The 16,832-nt window shown below is 35.9% G+C and overlaps 1 protein-coding gene across 1 annotated transcript in view; it reads left to right on the forward strand.

Moving 5' to 3' along the window:
* Pcdh15 (protocadherin related 15) overlaps positions 1 to 16,832 on the forward strand; it is a 1,187,935-nt gene that overhangs the window by 838,205 nt on the left and 332,898 nt on the right. The window lies entirely within an intron of this gene.

Below are 16,832 nucleotides of genomic sequence, written 5' to 3' on the forward strand. Positions count from 1 at the left end.
ACATCAAAGAAAGAGCGTCCACACAGTTTAGTACAGGCAGCAGAGAGGTTACAGAAAATACTTGAAAACTGCCTGACACAGAGGATCTGGAGGGTATGCAGTTCATGGGTGAAGGAGTGGAGACGGTTGGGGGAGGAGAAACTGTGATCAGAATATAGTGCATAAAAAATGATTTTAAATGTAAAAAGAGTGAAAAAATAACTAATGAAGAATTAAGTTGTATAGTCTGAGAACTTAGATAATTTAATGCCTAATAATACTAATAACAATAAAAAACTGAAACCCGGGGAAAGCATCAACAGATGTTTCCCAAGAAAAGTGCAAAAGTGACCAAAAAGAATATGAAAACTTTTAGTACCATTAATTATCAACAACATGTAAAATCATTACCATAAATATTATATACTAATTATAATGGCTGTTCTCAAATGGATGAGAAATTACATGGTAATCAGGAGGTGGGGCAGGGAAAATGTGTACACCATTGGTAGGAATGAAAATTAGCAAATATCATCGTGGAAATCGGTAAGAAAACTCCCCCAAAACAAGTAAAAATAGAACAATGGTAGAATTCAGCTGTTCAAGGTAGAGTTTTTAACAAACAGAAACGAAATTAGTGAATCAAAGAGATACCTAGCCTCCAGGGTTTACTCTGACAAATTTACTATAGCCAAAGTGTGAAATCCATTGCTGTATTATCCACGCATAAGTGGAAAACAATAGGTAGTTTCCATAAAAAAACGAATATTATTCAATCATAAATGATGAAACCCTGTAATTTACAACAAAATAAACAGTTCAGGAGGTAATTGATTGAAATAAGTCAGGCATGGAAAGAGATATGCAACAAACCCTTCTTCATGAATGGAAGATGAATGCTTGGCATCCATGAAACTGGAGAACAGAATCATCGCTATTAGATAATAAAGGGAGGAGCCAGTGTAACAAAAAGACAGGAGGAATATGCTGTAGAATGACCTTCATAATAATTCATTATTTAAAAACTAGAGAAAAGAAGACTTCAAAACTTCCTATCACAGAGTGGCAAATTGTGAAATAGGCAGTGGGTATCGTTACCATGATCTGAGCATTAAACATTATATATGCTCATATATCTGTACATATATGATATATAGATGTTTGCTACTCTAGACTCCAGAGATGTATGTACACTTATATTTAGGTAGATAAGAAGTGTTTGCTTGTCTAGAATCAGAAATAGGTAGAGTCAGAAGACAGGAGAGAAATGAGGCAGAAGAGATTAAGGAAAGATGGCATAATAAGTCCCCAGTCACCCTTGCTAGCTGTTAAGTTGGCATATAAAAGCCCCAGTGGAGATACACTCTGATTGCTAGGGAGTACCAAGGAATTTCATTCCTTCATTCTAAATGACAAAATTAACCAACTAATTGCGGCCATATGAGATGAGCTTGGGTGTGTGTTAGTTCCCAGAGTCTTTGAAGAAAAACCTGGGATCACACATTGCTTAGTTTTCAGCCTTTCATAACTGCCGTCCTAGCTATCATAACTGTATTTAAAAAAAAAAACATAATTCTATGTAAGACTCTAAATTTGTATGTTTTGTTAGAGAAGTTATAGAAACTAGTGTGTAAATTCTCTCTGTGATGGCTGAAATAGATGAGGGAAAGAAGCATAATTAAATAGAAGATTTAAGCAAAGAACTTAGCAAAATTATTTTTGTATATTCATATGAAATATTTTATTGAGTGAGCACAGGACTCATAGTTGTTGGTTTTTTTTTTTTTTTTTTTTTTTTGAGACAGGGTTTCTCCATAGCTTTTGGTTCCTGTCCTGGAACTAGCTCTTGTAGACCAGGCTGGCCTCGAACTCACAGAGATCCGCCTGCCTCTGCCTCCCAAGTGCTGGAATTAAAGGCGTGTGCCACCACCGCCCAGCAGGACTCATAGTTTTTAAAGATATAAAATATGACAAGAATTTACCAAATGTTGGTATCTATATATCTCTAAACACATCAAAAATGAGTGAAATCAAATAAAATATGTTATATACACCTTACATTTGAGCTTAAAATCAATGAAAACAGATGACAAATTCCTCATATTTTAGAAAATAACGTAAAAGTCACCAATCACATAAATGTTGTAGACTGTTCAGAAAACAAACATATCTACAGATGAATTACTACTTTAAAGTGAATTTACCAAGTTTACTGGAAAAAATCAATGTTTTAAAAATTATTTTTGTAATCAAACAGCAAATGGATAATAAACTTTAAAAACTGATATATCCATGAATGAAATATGGCTTTGGAATGAGCTTCTAAGTGTATGAAATTCGCTGAGAGGCATGGAGTTAAAGTCTGGGCAAGTTTTTGACATGTTTCCCTAAGCCAACTTGTGATGTTTTTATTTGTGAGCTCATGAGAATAAAATGACTTTGTTTTAAACTATGAGCTGCTGATCACAGTACTTACTAAAATGGCATTTTAATTGCACTCATTCTTAATTAGATTATACTTTGAACTTTAAAAGTAGTTACAATCACAATTTTGGGCAAAGTTAGGGAATCGCTGTAATGGGTCTACATTGTCAGTCTTGAGTGCATTGGACCAAATGCTTTGGAAATCTAGTGTCTATAAAACTAATCAGGTAGGTAGGTTCTCTAGGAACCATCAGTTCACTTTGTTTTTACCTACCTAAAATAAATCGATAATATATCCACCAAAAGTTTATATAGGAAGTTCAGTATAGATTTTTACAAAGGAGCTACAAGTGTATTCAACAAAGAGAAAGTTATTTATAATTTATTGGATTTCTTATTTTAAAACATAGTTCTGTTTTATTCTATGTGCTTCAAATTCTTCATGTAAAACTTGAAGTTATACTCAAGAATACATCATCAAGTTAAAGGAATAGGCACAGTGAGTTGAAACCCTAAATAAAAACACAGAGTTTAGCATATGCCTTGCATGATTTCTAACCAATAAGCTCATAATTAGAAGGGTCCTTCTTTGTAGTGTTTGAAAAGAAGTATGGCAAAGTTTTAAAGAATCAAACGTGTTACATAACTATGAGCAACAGTGATAGCAAAACACATTTTTTCATACTGGGACATGAATAGGAACACTGTGATGTAGTAACTGTGTGTTTATTCATTTTAGGGCTTTTAACTGGAGAATGTTTACTGTACTTCTCACATCCAGAAAGCATGAAGTCATATTGATGTGGCAACACTGATGACTTCCCGTTAGCCAAATGTCTGTTTTTCTGGGCAAGTTTTTCATACATGCCCGTGAAACTCAATACAAAGTATCCAAGGAGGTTCACAGTCAATTTAAAAATTTGATTTGATCAGTTTCTCATGTTTTCTGTTCTTAATGACATAAAACTCTAAAGACTATTTCATAACTCTAAATCTAAAATGCCACTTACAATTTAAGGAAGTTAATAGGAGGTATCAAAGTACCCTTAGGTTTTCCAAATGAACAAATTATATACTTCAAATGTTGCCATCACAAATACACTACGAATTATGCCTTACTTAACATCTTAAGTGTCCAGAAGACCAGTTTTTAATGTTGCTTTCTAACATTTTATGATAGAATTACCATAGAAGACATCATTTTAGTAGCTTCACCACTTCTGATATTGAGTGGAATGACGTCAGTTTATTATAGCGATATAATTCTACTAATACTGACATTGAAATGCACAGGGGGTAAACAGATTTTAATGTTTTTCTGCAAAATATTCCACTTAAAACTGTGAATGCCTACCTACACATAATCTCAAACATTGTGTCCTCACTGCTTCATATGACAACTGAGCTGTAGGAACAGGGATATGCCATCAAGGTTCACATGATCTCTCTGAGGCAAGTGGCAAATGGAAGTCAGAAGCCAAGTAGTCTCACCTGAAAACATGGAACATCAACACAATATTGTAGAAACCCATGAGGTTAAAAAAAAAAAAAGGAAAAAAAAAACGACGAGGCTTTCATATCAAGGAAAATATCAATAATAAAATTGAATACATGCTGCTTCTCCATGTCTTCAAATTATGTTTTCTGAAAGTCCGCGGAGTGGATAATTAACATCATTTGTATCAGTAATTATTCCTGTTAACTTCACAATTTGATAAGAGAATCAGACTGTAACTAAATTACTGTAAGAAGAGAGCGGTTGGAACGCTCAGGAGGTAGGGCCGAGATTCTGAATGACACTTCCTGTCTGTAAAGATAGAAAGCAGGTTAGTTTCTCAGAGACTTGAGTCTTTTCATCAAAAGAGTAAACAAAATATTTTAAGGTAGTTACGACAAATTAAAGGAGGCAAGGACCTTACCGTGAATCCACTGATGGGTAGGGGGCGATTACAGTAACCACCCCGCATCCAGTATTCTCCATATTCACCCAAACACACTTCCAGAAATAGCTATCAAAATTACCTATGTGTCAATGTTTCACCGTGCAACTTTATCATGAAATTATTAATATTTTCTCTATTACTACTTTATTCATGTTAGTATATTGCTAGTCATTCTGTTGTTAAAAACTGAAGAAAACTGGTTCGCACAGCATAATAGTCAAATAGGTTGAAACCTATGTAAAATGAATACTGGCACAGTGGATTTAGTTACATAGGTTTTTCAAACATGAACACATTTCCCATTCTTTTCAAAGTCTGTCATATTAACAACCTGGAGTCTCCCTTCAGTGCATCATAGTGCATCTAAAATGAATTATTTGTGATTGGTTGACTGTGGAGTACAGAGCAGACCATAGGACAATGGTGGCACAGCATTAAATGCAGTTGGTTGTAAGGACAAGCTTATCAGATACAGCACTTATGTGGTAATTATATGTATTATAATTTTAATAGCCTTTTCTATAGAATGTCATACTGTCAAGGGGATGTCGATGCAGTAATGAAAGGGCCCCTTCATCAAGATGGGCATTGTGTAGTTATTGGCATTGATAGAGGACTTTTCCTCTTTGAATTGATTAGGAGTTACAATTGCTTAATCAGATGTCTTGTTTAGCCTTACATGCATTTATGCTTATTCCTGTCAGTTTGTCTGATCACATCCTTCAGTACTAGCTCTTACACCAATGTATTTCTAATATTCTTTCTTTTTCTTTCCTATCTTTGTCTTCTTTTTTGGAAATTTTTATATTATAATGCAGCATTTCCTTTTCTTCCCTTCAAGGCCTTCCATATACTCCTCCTGTTCTCTTTCAAATTTGTGACTCTTTAAATCACTAACTGTTATTGCATTCATATAATATTTCGTTTAAAGTGGTGTTAAAATTTTGAGCTTCTTTTTAATTAAAGCCTTCCTTGAAAATTTTAACATTTTGGCTTCTCTAAGCCACATTGGATGAGTAAGAACTGTCTTGGACCACAAAGTGTGTTCAACATGCAGCCAAACAAATATGAGAGCAAGCAAACTTACTACATGTGATAGATATTGTGACACCATTATCATGTACCAAGTTAGCATTGGAAAACCACACAACTGAACCAAAAAGTAATTACAAAAAATCTTCTCAGTGTTTTAAGTAAATTTATATCTTGTGTTGGGTCATATTCATAGCCACTTCGGCTATGCTTAGACTGTATAATAATAGTTAAACTATTTTAATGATTCTGTTCATCTGCAGGAATCAGGTACGGAATCTCAGGCAAGTTAAACCACACATACAAACAAAAGGTCTGGGAACATTTCTCTTCTTTCTTTTACTCTTCTCTCAGTTTCAAAAACAGCTTGTTTAGTTAATGATAAATAGTTGCTATGTATGATATTTATGAAATTAAATTAACATAAAGCTCTATTATTTAAAAAGTTAATTTTCTAACAATATGGTAATATCTTAGATTTTATCATGATAAAAAACATAATAGAAATGCTTTTTGTCATAATTTTTTAAGAACAATTTATGCATAAATGCTATTTTAAGGCACTGTGAAGTCTTCATACATGCTCCTGTATTAGTAGCTTCTTAAATCTGTATGGTTCATTCTTCATAATTAAAACATGTACCCACTATTATTAACTCAAATCTAACTACTGACATATCTTTTTTTTAAATTCAGCATCCTCAATATCCCCATTTATGTCTTGTATTATTTTAGTACTTTTGTTTCTTCTTTCATACTTAACTGTTTAAAGTTTTCACTCTGATGACCTTGAGAAAAATTGGTCAGACAATCATCCCCCCTAATAGATAAAAGGTAATGTACACTTTTATGATATAGTAAATATGTAGCAATAAATGCTTTCTACATATATTCTAGAGCTGAATATATAGCACATGACAATTTCTGTCATTTATGATCATCTGTCAAATGTTCCATTAAAACATACAGCTACTTACTTATATTGGAGAATAGCAAGCTGCACAGATGAAGCCCTTTAAACCCACACATGTCAATATGTATTTCTTGAAAGGGAAAGCATAGTCTGCCTATATGTTATACATACAGGAAATCACCCTATCTCCTGTCCAGTTCTGAATCAAAAGAGGCCCTGCCCCAGCTCAATGACAGAATAAAGAAGTACTTCTTCCCCTCTCACGCCTTTCTCTTATTTGTGGCTTCAGTGACTTGGAAGAGACCTATCCCACTGAGGAGGATAATTGAGACATGTTAATTTCTTCACATTTCTACTGATAATCTCACTCAGAAACCTGTCAGATACATATGTAGAATGACATTTAGCCAAATATCTGGCCACTCTGTGACCAAGGTAGTGTAAATATATACATAAATCCTAACAAATAAGTCAAACCTATGCTATACAGATGCAAGAGATTAATCACAAGACTAAGGATTTGTTGATTAGATAGGGAGCATCCCTAACTTTCAAGAGTAATGACAACACGAGCAGCATATTGCCTTCTGCTGAGCAGATTTCCTTGAGGTTAATTGTCAAGCAACGTCTGTCTAATGCCATGAATCACATGAATTATATTGATATCTGGAAATATAATCTTCTTTGCGAGAATATGTAGCCTTCTTAATGTTATTCTCTTAGCGAGAACAGAGTGACCTTTACATGTGATAACATGTTTTGTCGTTATGCTACCTGACTCCAGATCTTCCCAGTCTTGGGAAGCCTGTGGAAGCGGGTGGGGGAGGCGTGGCTGCAAAAGCAGGTGGCTATCTAGCCACATTGCGTCTCTCAGGAAGAAGGGAGAAACCTCAAAGCCAGAACCAAGTGACCCACCTTCTCCCAGAAGGGTCCACCTCCAAAAACTTCCACAGTCATAGCGAAATATAACACCTCTAGCCAGTAACAGCATATAAACATACGGGATACTTTCCACCTTCAAAACACAATGCAAGTGTTACCTGCTAATTGTAGGATTATATATTATTTATGACATTGCTTATCTTATATAGTCTTTAAAATTGTTTTGTGAGGAAAATGTAACAAATAAAATTGCTTAGTTAATGCAGTATACTTAGCAGTAAGGCCTGGTATTTAACCACTGGGCAGGGCTGTCTTGCTCAGCTTGATGTTTCTTTACTAGCTTCAGTAATCCTAAACCAGACGGTTTTAATAGAATGTTGTTACACATAATCCCCACTGTGACATCAATTTACTGCTTATGTTGCACCGGGCTCCTATTCCTTAGAACCATTTTTGTATTTTGGAGTTTTGAAGTGGCATTTTTATTAAGTTGGTGTTATTGATTTTCCCTTTTGCTTTTTGCATTTGTTTTATAGCAAGTGGACACTTCCAGCGTGTTGTACCTTTGTGGGTAAATAGTATATTTGTATCAAAATTGCTTTTTGCGGTCTCTGTTGTAATCCGCAGAAGCAAAGCAGGAGCTTTGAAAAGTTCTTTAAAGTCACTGTTTTCACACCACAGTTTGCTTGCAAAAATGAGACCAACTAGAAGGACATATTTTGAGAGACACCAGGAAAGAAAATTCCAATATCAGCACTCTGCCAGGAGTGTAAAATTCCAGAATCCACTAAAACACACATTCTGATGAATGCTTCACATACATTTGATTTTTAATCTTTCATCTTGATATTAGAGAACCAAGAAAAAGTTGAATTGATATGAACAGAAAGTAGAGACATATTGAACAAAAATAACTTTGCTATGGTTTTTTGTTACCTGTTCAAATCCTTATTAATTTCTTCTTGTGTATGATGATCAATAGCAGTTATCCAGCCTCAGCAATCAACAGCACTGAACTGGTTTTATTGTGTTACTCATTTAGCAATGTCACTTTGAAGCAAATTCTAAGTACCATATCACATCACACGTCATCATTTTGGTATTTATACAGATACTGAATGATAAAGGCTTTATATATACTAAAGCGTACTTCTGAAGTATTACAGAGATGTCATAAATGAGTGAATTATATTATTTACTTCAGTGGTATTTCCAAAGTCCTGAGTGTTACTCTAAATCAAACCAATAAAGGGGCAGAGCCTGACCTCCCAAGCCATCCCCTTTATAGGGAAGGAACTCTTGTAAATGGTGGTCTAACATCTTCATCCTCATTGGCTTTGATAGTATAAACCAAGTTGTATATCGTACATTCCTTTTATATGCAGGCTTCTGTTTCTCCATTATGTTGCTGGTTCGTCCGCACTGATTGTGCAGCAGGAAAGTGTGCAGTGATCTGATCCCTGTCCCTCTAATACTTAGTTGAATTTTTGAAGGACTGAGGATTGAAGTAGGGCATTTGATTCTCAGCAGCTGTTCTACCGTAGTGATGTATCTCCATTTCTTGACTATGGATGATCATTTAATTTTTTTCTATCAACACTTACCTATGTATATTCTTATATGGGGTGTGAGGGTACTCGTGTGTATATTCTTTTTTGTAAATACTAAATCATTTAAAGAGAAAATTGCAAGCAATAGGATATGCATAAATTTCCTAAGTGATTAGGAAAATTTGTTTCTGCTGCAGAATAACAGCATTCACCGTGCTCCACCTTCTGGAGAAAATTGGTATTTTCACAATTTTTAATTTTAGCCAAGCTGGTAAATGTATAGACATGTTTTACTGACACCTTAATAGAGATTTCCTGTTGCTGGTTAAAAAGAGAAGTTCCTAAATGTTTAACGACTATTGTGATATTTTTGACAACTATCCTATCTTAGGGTCTGCCATTCTCTACTGAATTATGAGGGTATTTTAAAAAATACTTCCTGTATATGAATAACTTTGCTGAATGTATTACAGCAACAATCTCCACCAATCTGTAACACGGATTTTCACAAGTTGTTATTTTCAGCCTACTCAAATGTGTTGAGCATTTTCTTGACTTATGTGCCATGTGTCTCACTGAATAATTCATTAGCAATTACAATGTTGTGGAAATACTATCTTTTATTTCTCCTAGAATTTTATCTTGTAATAAACATTTTCATCCATGGTATACAAAAATTTGTTTTTAATATTTACAAGGTGGAAAAACTAAATGCTGAATGTTTTTCCTATGTGGATATGTGATAGACACATCCCTTTCTTCACACTACAGTTACGTTCTCATTATTCTGAAATGCTCTTTTATGGTTCAGAGGACTCTCTGTGAGGATTTTTCTGATAGTGTTTTTTCTGAAGCAAGTGACTCAGCATCTCCAACTGAAATCTTGAATTTTGGATGAGTAAGTCTTCCTTCTGACTTTTTCTTCTGTTCCTGAGCCTATGAACATTCATTTAATTTTTTCCATCATGTTATAAATTTCCTTATCTTAGATAAATTAGGAAAGGAATGACACCATATCTTATTGAATTAGCAAATGTATTGATTCATTTGTTCTCTGGAAAGCAGTTGAACTACAGATCCAAACTGTCCCTTCTAAGTACCTCAGGCCAAATTTGAAATTTGCAGGGAGAATGTTGAGTTTCAAATCATCTATGTGAAACTGCAAGGGTCATTTATTGGATCCCTCATTCTAGGTTTTATAGCTAAACCTCTGGTTTGCATTCTCTACTACACACACACACACACACACACACACACACACACACACAGATACATCCAGTGTTCCAGCACCATTTATACAGGAAACATTTTCGACCCCAATGTGTATTCTTGGTACCATAATCAAAACTTACTTGGCAATAAATATGCACGTTTATTTCAGAGATCATTATTCTGTTATTGGTCATTCACAACTTTAATAAACTCATTCACCTTTTTTTTGTTGTTTTGCCTGTTTTGGTATCATAAAAATTTTAAAATTGTCCATATCAGGGGGTTGGAAAGATGGCTCAGAGGTTAAGAGCATTGTCTGCTCTTCCAAAGGTCCTGAGTTCAATTCCCAGCAACCACATGGTGGCTCACAACCATCTGTAATGGAGTCTGGTGCCCTCTTCTGGCCTGCAGGCATACACACAGACAGAATATTGTATACATAATTAATAAGTAAATAAATAAATAAATAAATATTTTTTTTAAAAAAATTGTCCATATCAGTGTCAAGGAGATTTCTCTCTGTAATAATCTTTTGGGGTCTGTTTAGATTGATGGTCTCTTCTTGGTCTAACTTTGGTAGTTTGAATGAAATAAGAAATTTATCCATTTGTTTTAGATTTTCCACCATAATGAAACATAGATTTTTCTAGTATTCCCTCGTACCAAGGCCCTCAACCATCCTTACGCTGCAACTCTTTCATACAGCTTTTTCGTGGTGGTGACCCCCCCAACCATAAAACCAACCATAAAATTATTTTGTTATTACTTCATAACTATAATTTTGCTACTCTTGTGAATAATAATGTAAACACCTGATGTGCAACCCGTTAGGGTTGCATAGATTCTCGAGATTGGTCCTATAGATTGAGAACAACTGCCTTATAATATTCTGAATTTCCTTGGTGTCTTCTGCAATGTTTCCCTGATCATTTCTGATTCTGCTAATTAGGATATTCCATTTCCTTTCTTTGGTTAGTTGGGGTGAGATTCTTGTTCCTGTCTATCTTCTCAAAGAACCAATTCTTAGAATTGTTGATTCTTTGTGTTTCGTTTGTTTCTATTTCATTAATTTCTGCTTGAGTTTTTACTATTTCTTGCCATCTGCTTGGTTTGGGTTTGATTTGTATTTGTTTTTCCAAGTCCTCGTATTGTAATCACTGAACCTCGTATTGTAATTACTGAAAATCTTTTTCTGATTTTTAATGTAGGCATTTAGCGCTATAAATGTCCCTCTTAGATCTTATTTTAATATTTTCCAAAGGATTGTCTTTTTTTTTGTTGGTTGTGTTTTCAATTTTATTTAGTTTCAGGAATTTTTTAATTTCTCTCATGGCTTCTCCTTTGATTCATTTACCATTTAGTAATGTGTTGTTTAATCTCTATGAGTTTACACTTAACGGGCTTTTTTTGGGTGTTGATTTTAAGTTTTCTTACATAGTGTTCAGACAATACATATGGATCTACTTACGTTTTCCTTTACTGTGTTTGTTGCCACATTTGTTTTCTGTCTCGGGATGTGGTATATTTTAGAGACGCTTCTGTGTGTTTCTAAATAGAATGTATGTTCTTTGGTGTTGGGTGGAGCATTTGGTAGATACTTGCTAGGTTCTCTTGATGTAAGATGTTTCTCTTTATGTTTTGTCCAGATGACATATCTATTGAAGAAATATCAGTTGGGGTGTTGAAGTCACCTACTGTTATTATCTGTTAATCTGTGTCTTTAATTCCATTGCTATGCTTTTTATAAAATTGGGTGTACTTTTGGCCACATTATTTTTGCAGTGTGACCTGGGCATGTGAAATTATTTCTTTAATTGAGTATCTGATATGGTAATCTGGATCTCCTTAGATTAGGCCAGTGCATGAACTGAGTGACCTAAACTAGGTCATATAAAGCTAGTGGATGAGCTTTCTGGCTGGCCCAGGCAAAGATGACTCCCAATCCAGGAGTCTGGAGCTAGGTCTGTGGGTGCAGAGATGGCATTGGCAAAGGGAGAGATGGGAGAGAAAAGGAGTGTCTCACCAGTCAAAGATGCCACGGAACTGGAGCTGGGCCTGTGTGGAGATGGTCAACAGGCAGGGGAAACATGGAAGATGAGGAAAAGAGGGGAATGCAGAGATCAACTTAGCCAGCAAAGTTTATCCAGGAACAAGGAAAGTTCATAGAGTCCTTGTCTAGAACTAGGCTTCTGAGTTTGCAGATCATAGTGGGATAGAGGGAAAGGGGTGCCAAATGGAAAAATGAGTTTTCAGATAAAAGACATATTGGTTGGTTTTGTGTATCATTTGAAACAATCTAGAGTCATCAGAGAGGAAGGATCCTCAATGAGGAAATGATTCCATGAGATCTATCTGTAAGGCATTTTCTCACTTAATGATCAATAAAAAAGGATCCAGCTCATGGTGGGTGGTACCATCCCTGGGCTGGTGGTTCTGGGTTCTGTAATAAACCAGGCTGAGCAAGCCACAAGAAGCAAACCAGTGAGCGTACCCCTCCATGGTTTCTGCTTCAGCTCCTAGTTCAGGGGATCTAACCTGTTTGAATTCCTTCCCTAACTTCCTTCAGTGATGAACATCAATGCTAATGTGTAAGTCAAATAAACCCTTTCTTTCCCAACTTGCTTTTTGGTTATGGTGTCTCTTTCACAGCAGGAGAAACCATAACTAAGACACCAGGCAAACAATTCTCACTGGAACTTGACTTGTGCATTTATAAATGGTGGTGTGCTGAGGGAGGGGCAGGAGAGGGAAAATGCTACACCAGGAAAGGACTCATGCATGCACAGGGTTCTTCAGCCCCGGCCTCTGCATCTTATACGTCCTCTCATGCTAGACAAGGCAGGCCTTGAACTTACGGAGACCCTCCTGTCTCTGTCTCCCAAGTACTGGCGTTATAGGTATGTGCGCCACTGCCCAGCTCATATTAAATTTCTCTATAGAGAAGTGGGTAAGAAAGATTTTATATTGGCTAACCAGATAAAAGTGTTTAAGCAGAGACTTACAGACTGATCCTATATTGCTCAGGGCTCCAAAGTTATTCATTAATTCTTTATCCTTTGTAATTTTATGCAACTTAAGATGCACATATAATAAAATAACAACTATATGAAACTATAAATCAAACAATGAACACTATGGCACTCTGGGGGAAATCAAGTGAGATTAGTAAAGGTAAATATTCTCTTTGAGACTCTTAATCAAGATTCAGTTGGCAAAAGGAGACATTGTCATATGACATCTACACAATAAACAGAATCCTAGGAATATATTTACATTCTAATGCTTCTTAGTGTTCATTAAATAAGGTGATTGCTTAACTTTTTTTTTTTTGAAATATGAAAAGTTTATTGACCGAAACACATGTAGGGCAAGTTAGAGTAGCAGAAAGTAGTGACCTTCAAGAGTTTTCCAAGAAGAGGAGTGTAAGTAGTAGCTGTTAGTAGTAAAGAAACACGGAGAACTATATCCCAGGCATAAGAGTAAGACTCTTAGTTTTAGTATTGAAAGATGCTAAATCATGACAAGTGAATTTGTAGCAACAGAAAAGCATTAACCCAGAGAAGCAATGGCTATGATATTCATCATCTAGAGTAGTGGTTATCAACCGTTCTAAGGCTACAACACTTTAATATATTTTCTTGTGTTGTGATAACCCCCTAAACATATAAATTATTTTTGTTGTGGTTTCATAACTGCACTTTTGCTACTGTTATGAATCATAATGCAAATAATTTTGGAGATAGAAGTTTGCCAAAGAGTCACACCCCATAGGTTGAGAACCACTCACCTAGAGGCTGACGCCATAAAGTGTGAAGGATGCAGATAATATGATAGTGGGAAGTTTATGCTCAAAAATATGATGAATGGACTGTAAAGACAATGGTAAGAATGGAGGAGGAGGAGCTGTAGTGTACCACACTTACGTCTATACAGTTGCAATTGTACACGCATGGCTGTGGCTATTTTCCTCACTGATATTTCCTTGTTTACTAAGCAGAAGACAGAACACCTTTAGCAAAATACTAGAAAGTGAACATAGTAAGCTTTTGTACTTTACTGCTGATAAAGAAACTCTGTTTTGGTATCAACTTAAGTGGACAGGAAATATAGATGGTGGATTAAAGCATATCTAGAGTAGAGAAAGCCAAATTCAGACTTACTCGTATGACCCTCAGATGTGTTCATTAACGACTAAAAGAAAACTCTTTTTTGTGTGACCGTCACCATGAAGGTGTTGATTGCTTAACTTTTAAGAAAGAATAAACTTTACAAATCAAAACAAAGTCTCCCATCAGCCATAGAATATGGAAACAATGATCTTTTTAATTAAATAAATAACTTATGTATTAAGTAAATTGTTCCTATTGATGTACTACTAGCCAAATTTTGCACACAGGTACCAAGTACATAACATTTCTACCAGCCTAAACTTGCCTATCTCCTGAGGCATTTATCATTTATTTATGCAAGGGACTTTTTCACCATTAAAACTTCATAAACAGCCGGGCGGTGGTGGCGCACGCCTTTAATCCCAGCACTCAGGAGGCAGAGGTAGGCGGATCTCTGTGAAAAAAAAAAAAAAAAAAAGCTACGGAGAAACCCTGTCTCAAAAATCAAAAAAAAAAAAAAAAAAAAAACTATTTTACTTTCAGGGTAGTGATTTTCTACCCTTTTGATCTTCAATTAATCTGTATAGTTTATGAACCTTCAATTAGCTGTGTAAATGATTTGTGAGGAAAGACACTAATTACATAAGTAAATGGCGCCCTCAGGCATTTCCCAGGCTGTTCTTACTGTATATAGGGCTCTTCAAAAACCAAATTTAAGTGTGGCATATTGAAATATAAAAGATATAGAACCTACTTACTTGTGTAGCACATGTGCCCCAAAATGATGAATACCACACAGTATAGTCTATAAAAGAGCAAGCAGTCTTTGTTGCTGTTTGGTTTTGTTTGTTGTTGGAGGCAGAGTTTCTCTGTGTAACCTTAACTGTCCTGGAACTAGCTCTGTAGACCAGACTGGCCTCGAACTCACAGAGATCCACCTGCCTCTGCCTCCCCAGTGCTGGGATTAAGGACATCCACTACTATGTCTGGCAAGAGCAGGCATCTTGGGGGTCCCGCACCCACAGGATACTCAGGAGTTTAAAACGTAGCATTGATTGTGCATCAGTAAGAAATGCTCACATGAAGATATGCTTATACATTCACACCTATGTGGCACATGTGCACAGGCAAGCTTACGAGCATGTTTCTAGTGCAGACATACATCTTGTGTATATGCTTGTATACTCACACCTACAGGCCACATGTACACAGCCATGTAAGTACAAATATACAAGCAATTTCTGATGGGAATAAATACCAAGAAATATTGTTGAAGTCTACTATTTTTACATTTATTTTTGTCTTTTCCTTCTTTTCATGTGTATGAATATGGCGTGTGGGTGTGTGTGGATGTGCGTGTGTACATGCACACGCATACAAGTGAATGTGCCTGTGGAGACCTGAAGCTAGAGTCCACAATCTTCTTGGATGGTTCTCTACAATATTCTTTGTGGCAGACTCCCTCAATCAAATGCAGAAATCAGCTAGTCTGGGAGGCAAACTCCTTCAAGAATACCCTGAGATCACCTAGAATATTTCTTTAGTCAGCTTGTTATTGGGATCTCCTCCTTTGCCTTGAGATTGGAATCAGAGACTGCTGTATCACCTGCAGAGTATTTGCCTGGGCTGTGAGTATCCAAGGCCTGGTCCTCTTGCTTGAAAGGCAAGCTAACTAATCATTGAGCCATCTTCCTAGCCCTAACATTACTAACTTTTAAAAAGTTTGTCTCTCCCCATCTCATTCCATTCATTTGCATTTACTGCAGATTTTAATTGGCACATGGTCACCGAGAGCCTCCACACGTTGTTCCCAGATAGTGCTCTTCCATCAGCTTCAAACCTTTGCTTGACAGGTTTGTCATCAGCAGATCACAGGGAACGGCACTCCTGCATGTGTGAATGCACACGTGTTTGTTAGTAAAGATGAGCAGGAGCCATCTGCACTAAGATGTTTGCTAGAAACACACAATCAGGGAACAGAGCCATGCTCACTCATCGGTACAATGCTGAGCTCTGTGATTGCATGGCTGTGCCCAAGCCTGCCCTCCTCCACACTGAGAAACCCAAACTGTAAACATTTCCCAAGCTGGAGATCAATTGATTTCTTACTATAAGTATGAACAGAGACGGTAGTGTGAAGGGAATAAAATGGCCAAATCTTCTGTTATGCTGCAGCTCGCAATTTAGTTTTCAAGGGCTTACACCCACTTCTAACATTAACTTCAGATGTTATTTAGATACATCTCCCATGTGCCAATATAACAATCATATCCCCCTTCTCTGTTCATACAGTAAGCTATTGTTTCTCCTCTTCCTTCCAGATATAAACTAATAAAATTTCTTGTAGAATGGTATTTCTGTTTGAATTTCGAAAATAAAAAAATAATTTTGACCAAATATAATCTGTCATTGATGATATGTATAACACCAAATTCTGTTTCGGAATTAGAAAATTCATAAAATAAATAGCATTGATGTCTGTGATAACTTTAAAGTTGCAAAAATAAATGAATACACTTCTCTTTTGAGTAGTTTAAAGTCAGTGCCATTAAGTGTTTTATTTTGAAGATAGCCAGAGAAATAGAAGGGAAGGCTTAAGCTCAAGGATTAGATTTGGGCATGAGATTAGATATTGTTAACCTACCTTCTGCATGCATTACCAACCTGGATTTTGTGACTCTCTGAAATGATTCTTTGTTTTAAAATAAAATCCCCAAACCCAATTAAAGTTTTAGCTTGCAAATAACTTAATGCCTTAATGTTTCTACAAAGGAAAACAGATGCATTT

This window comes from Chionomys nivalis, chromosome 19 (genome assembly GCF_950005125.1).
Source record: "Chionomys nivalis chromosome 19, mChiNiv1.1, whole genome shotgun sequence".
Classification (NCBI taxonomy): domain Eukaryota; kingdom Metazoa; phylum Chordata; class Mammalia; order Rodentia; family Cricetidae; genus Chionomys; species Chionomys nivalis.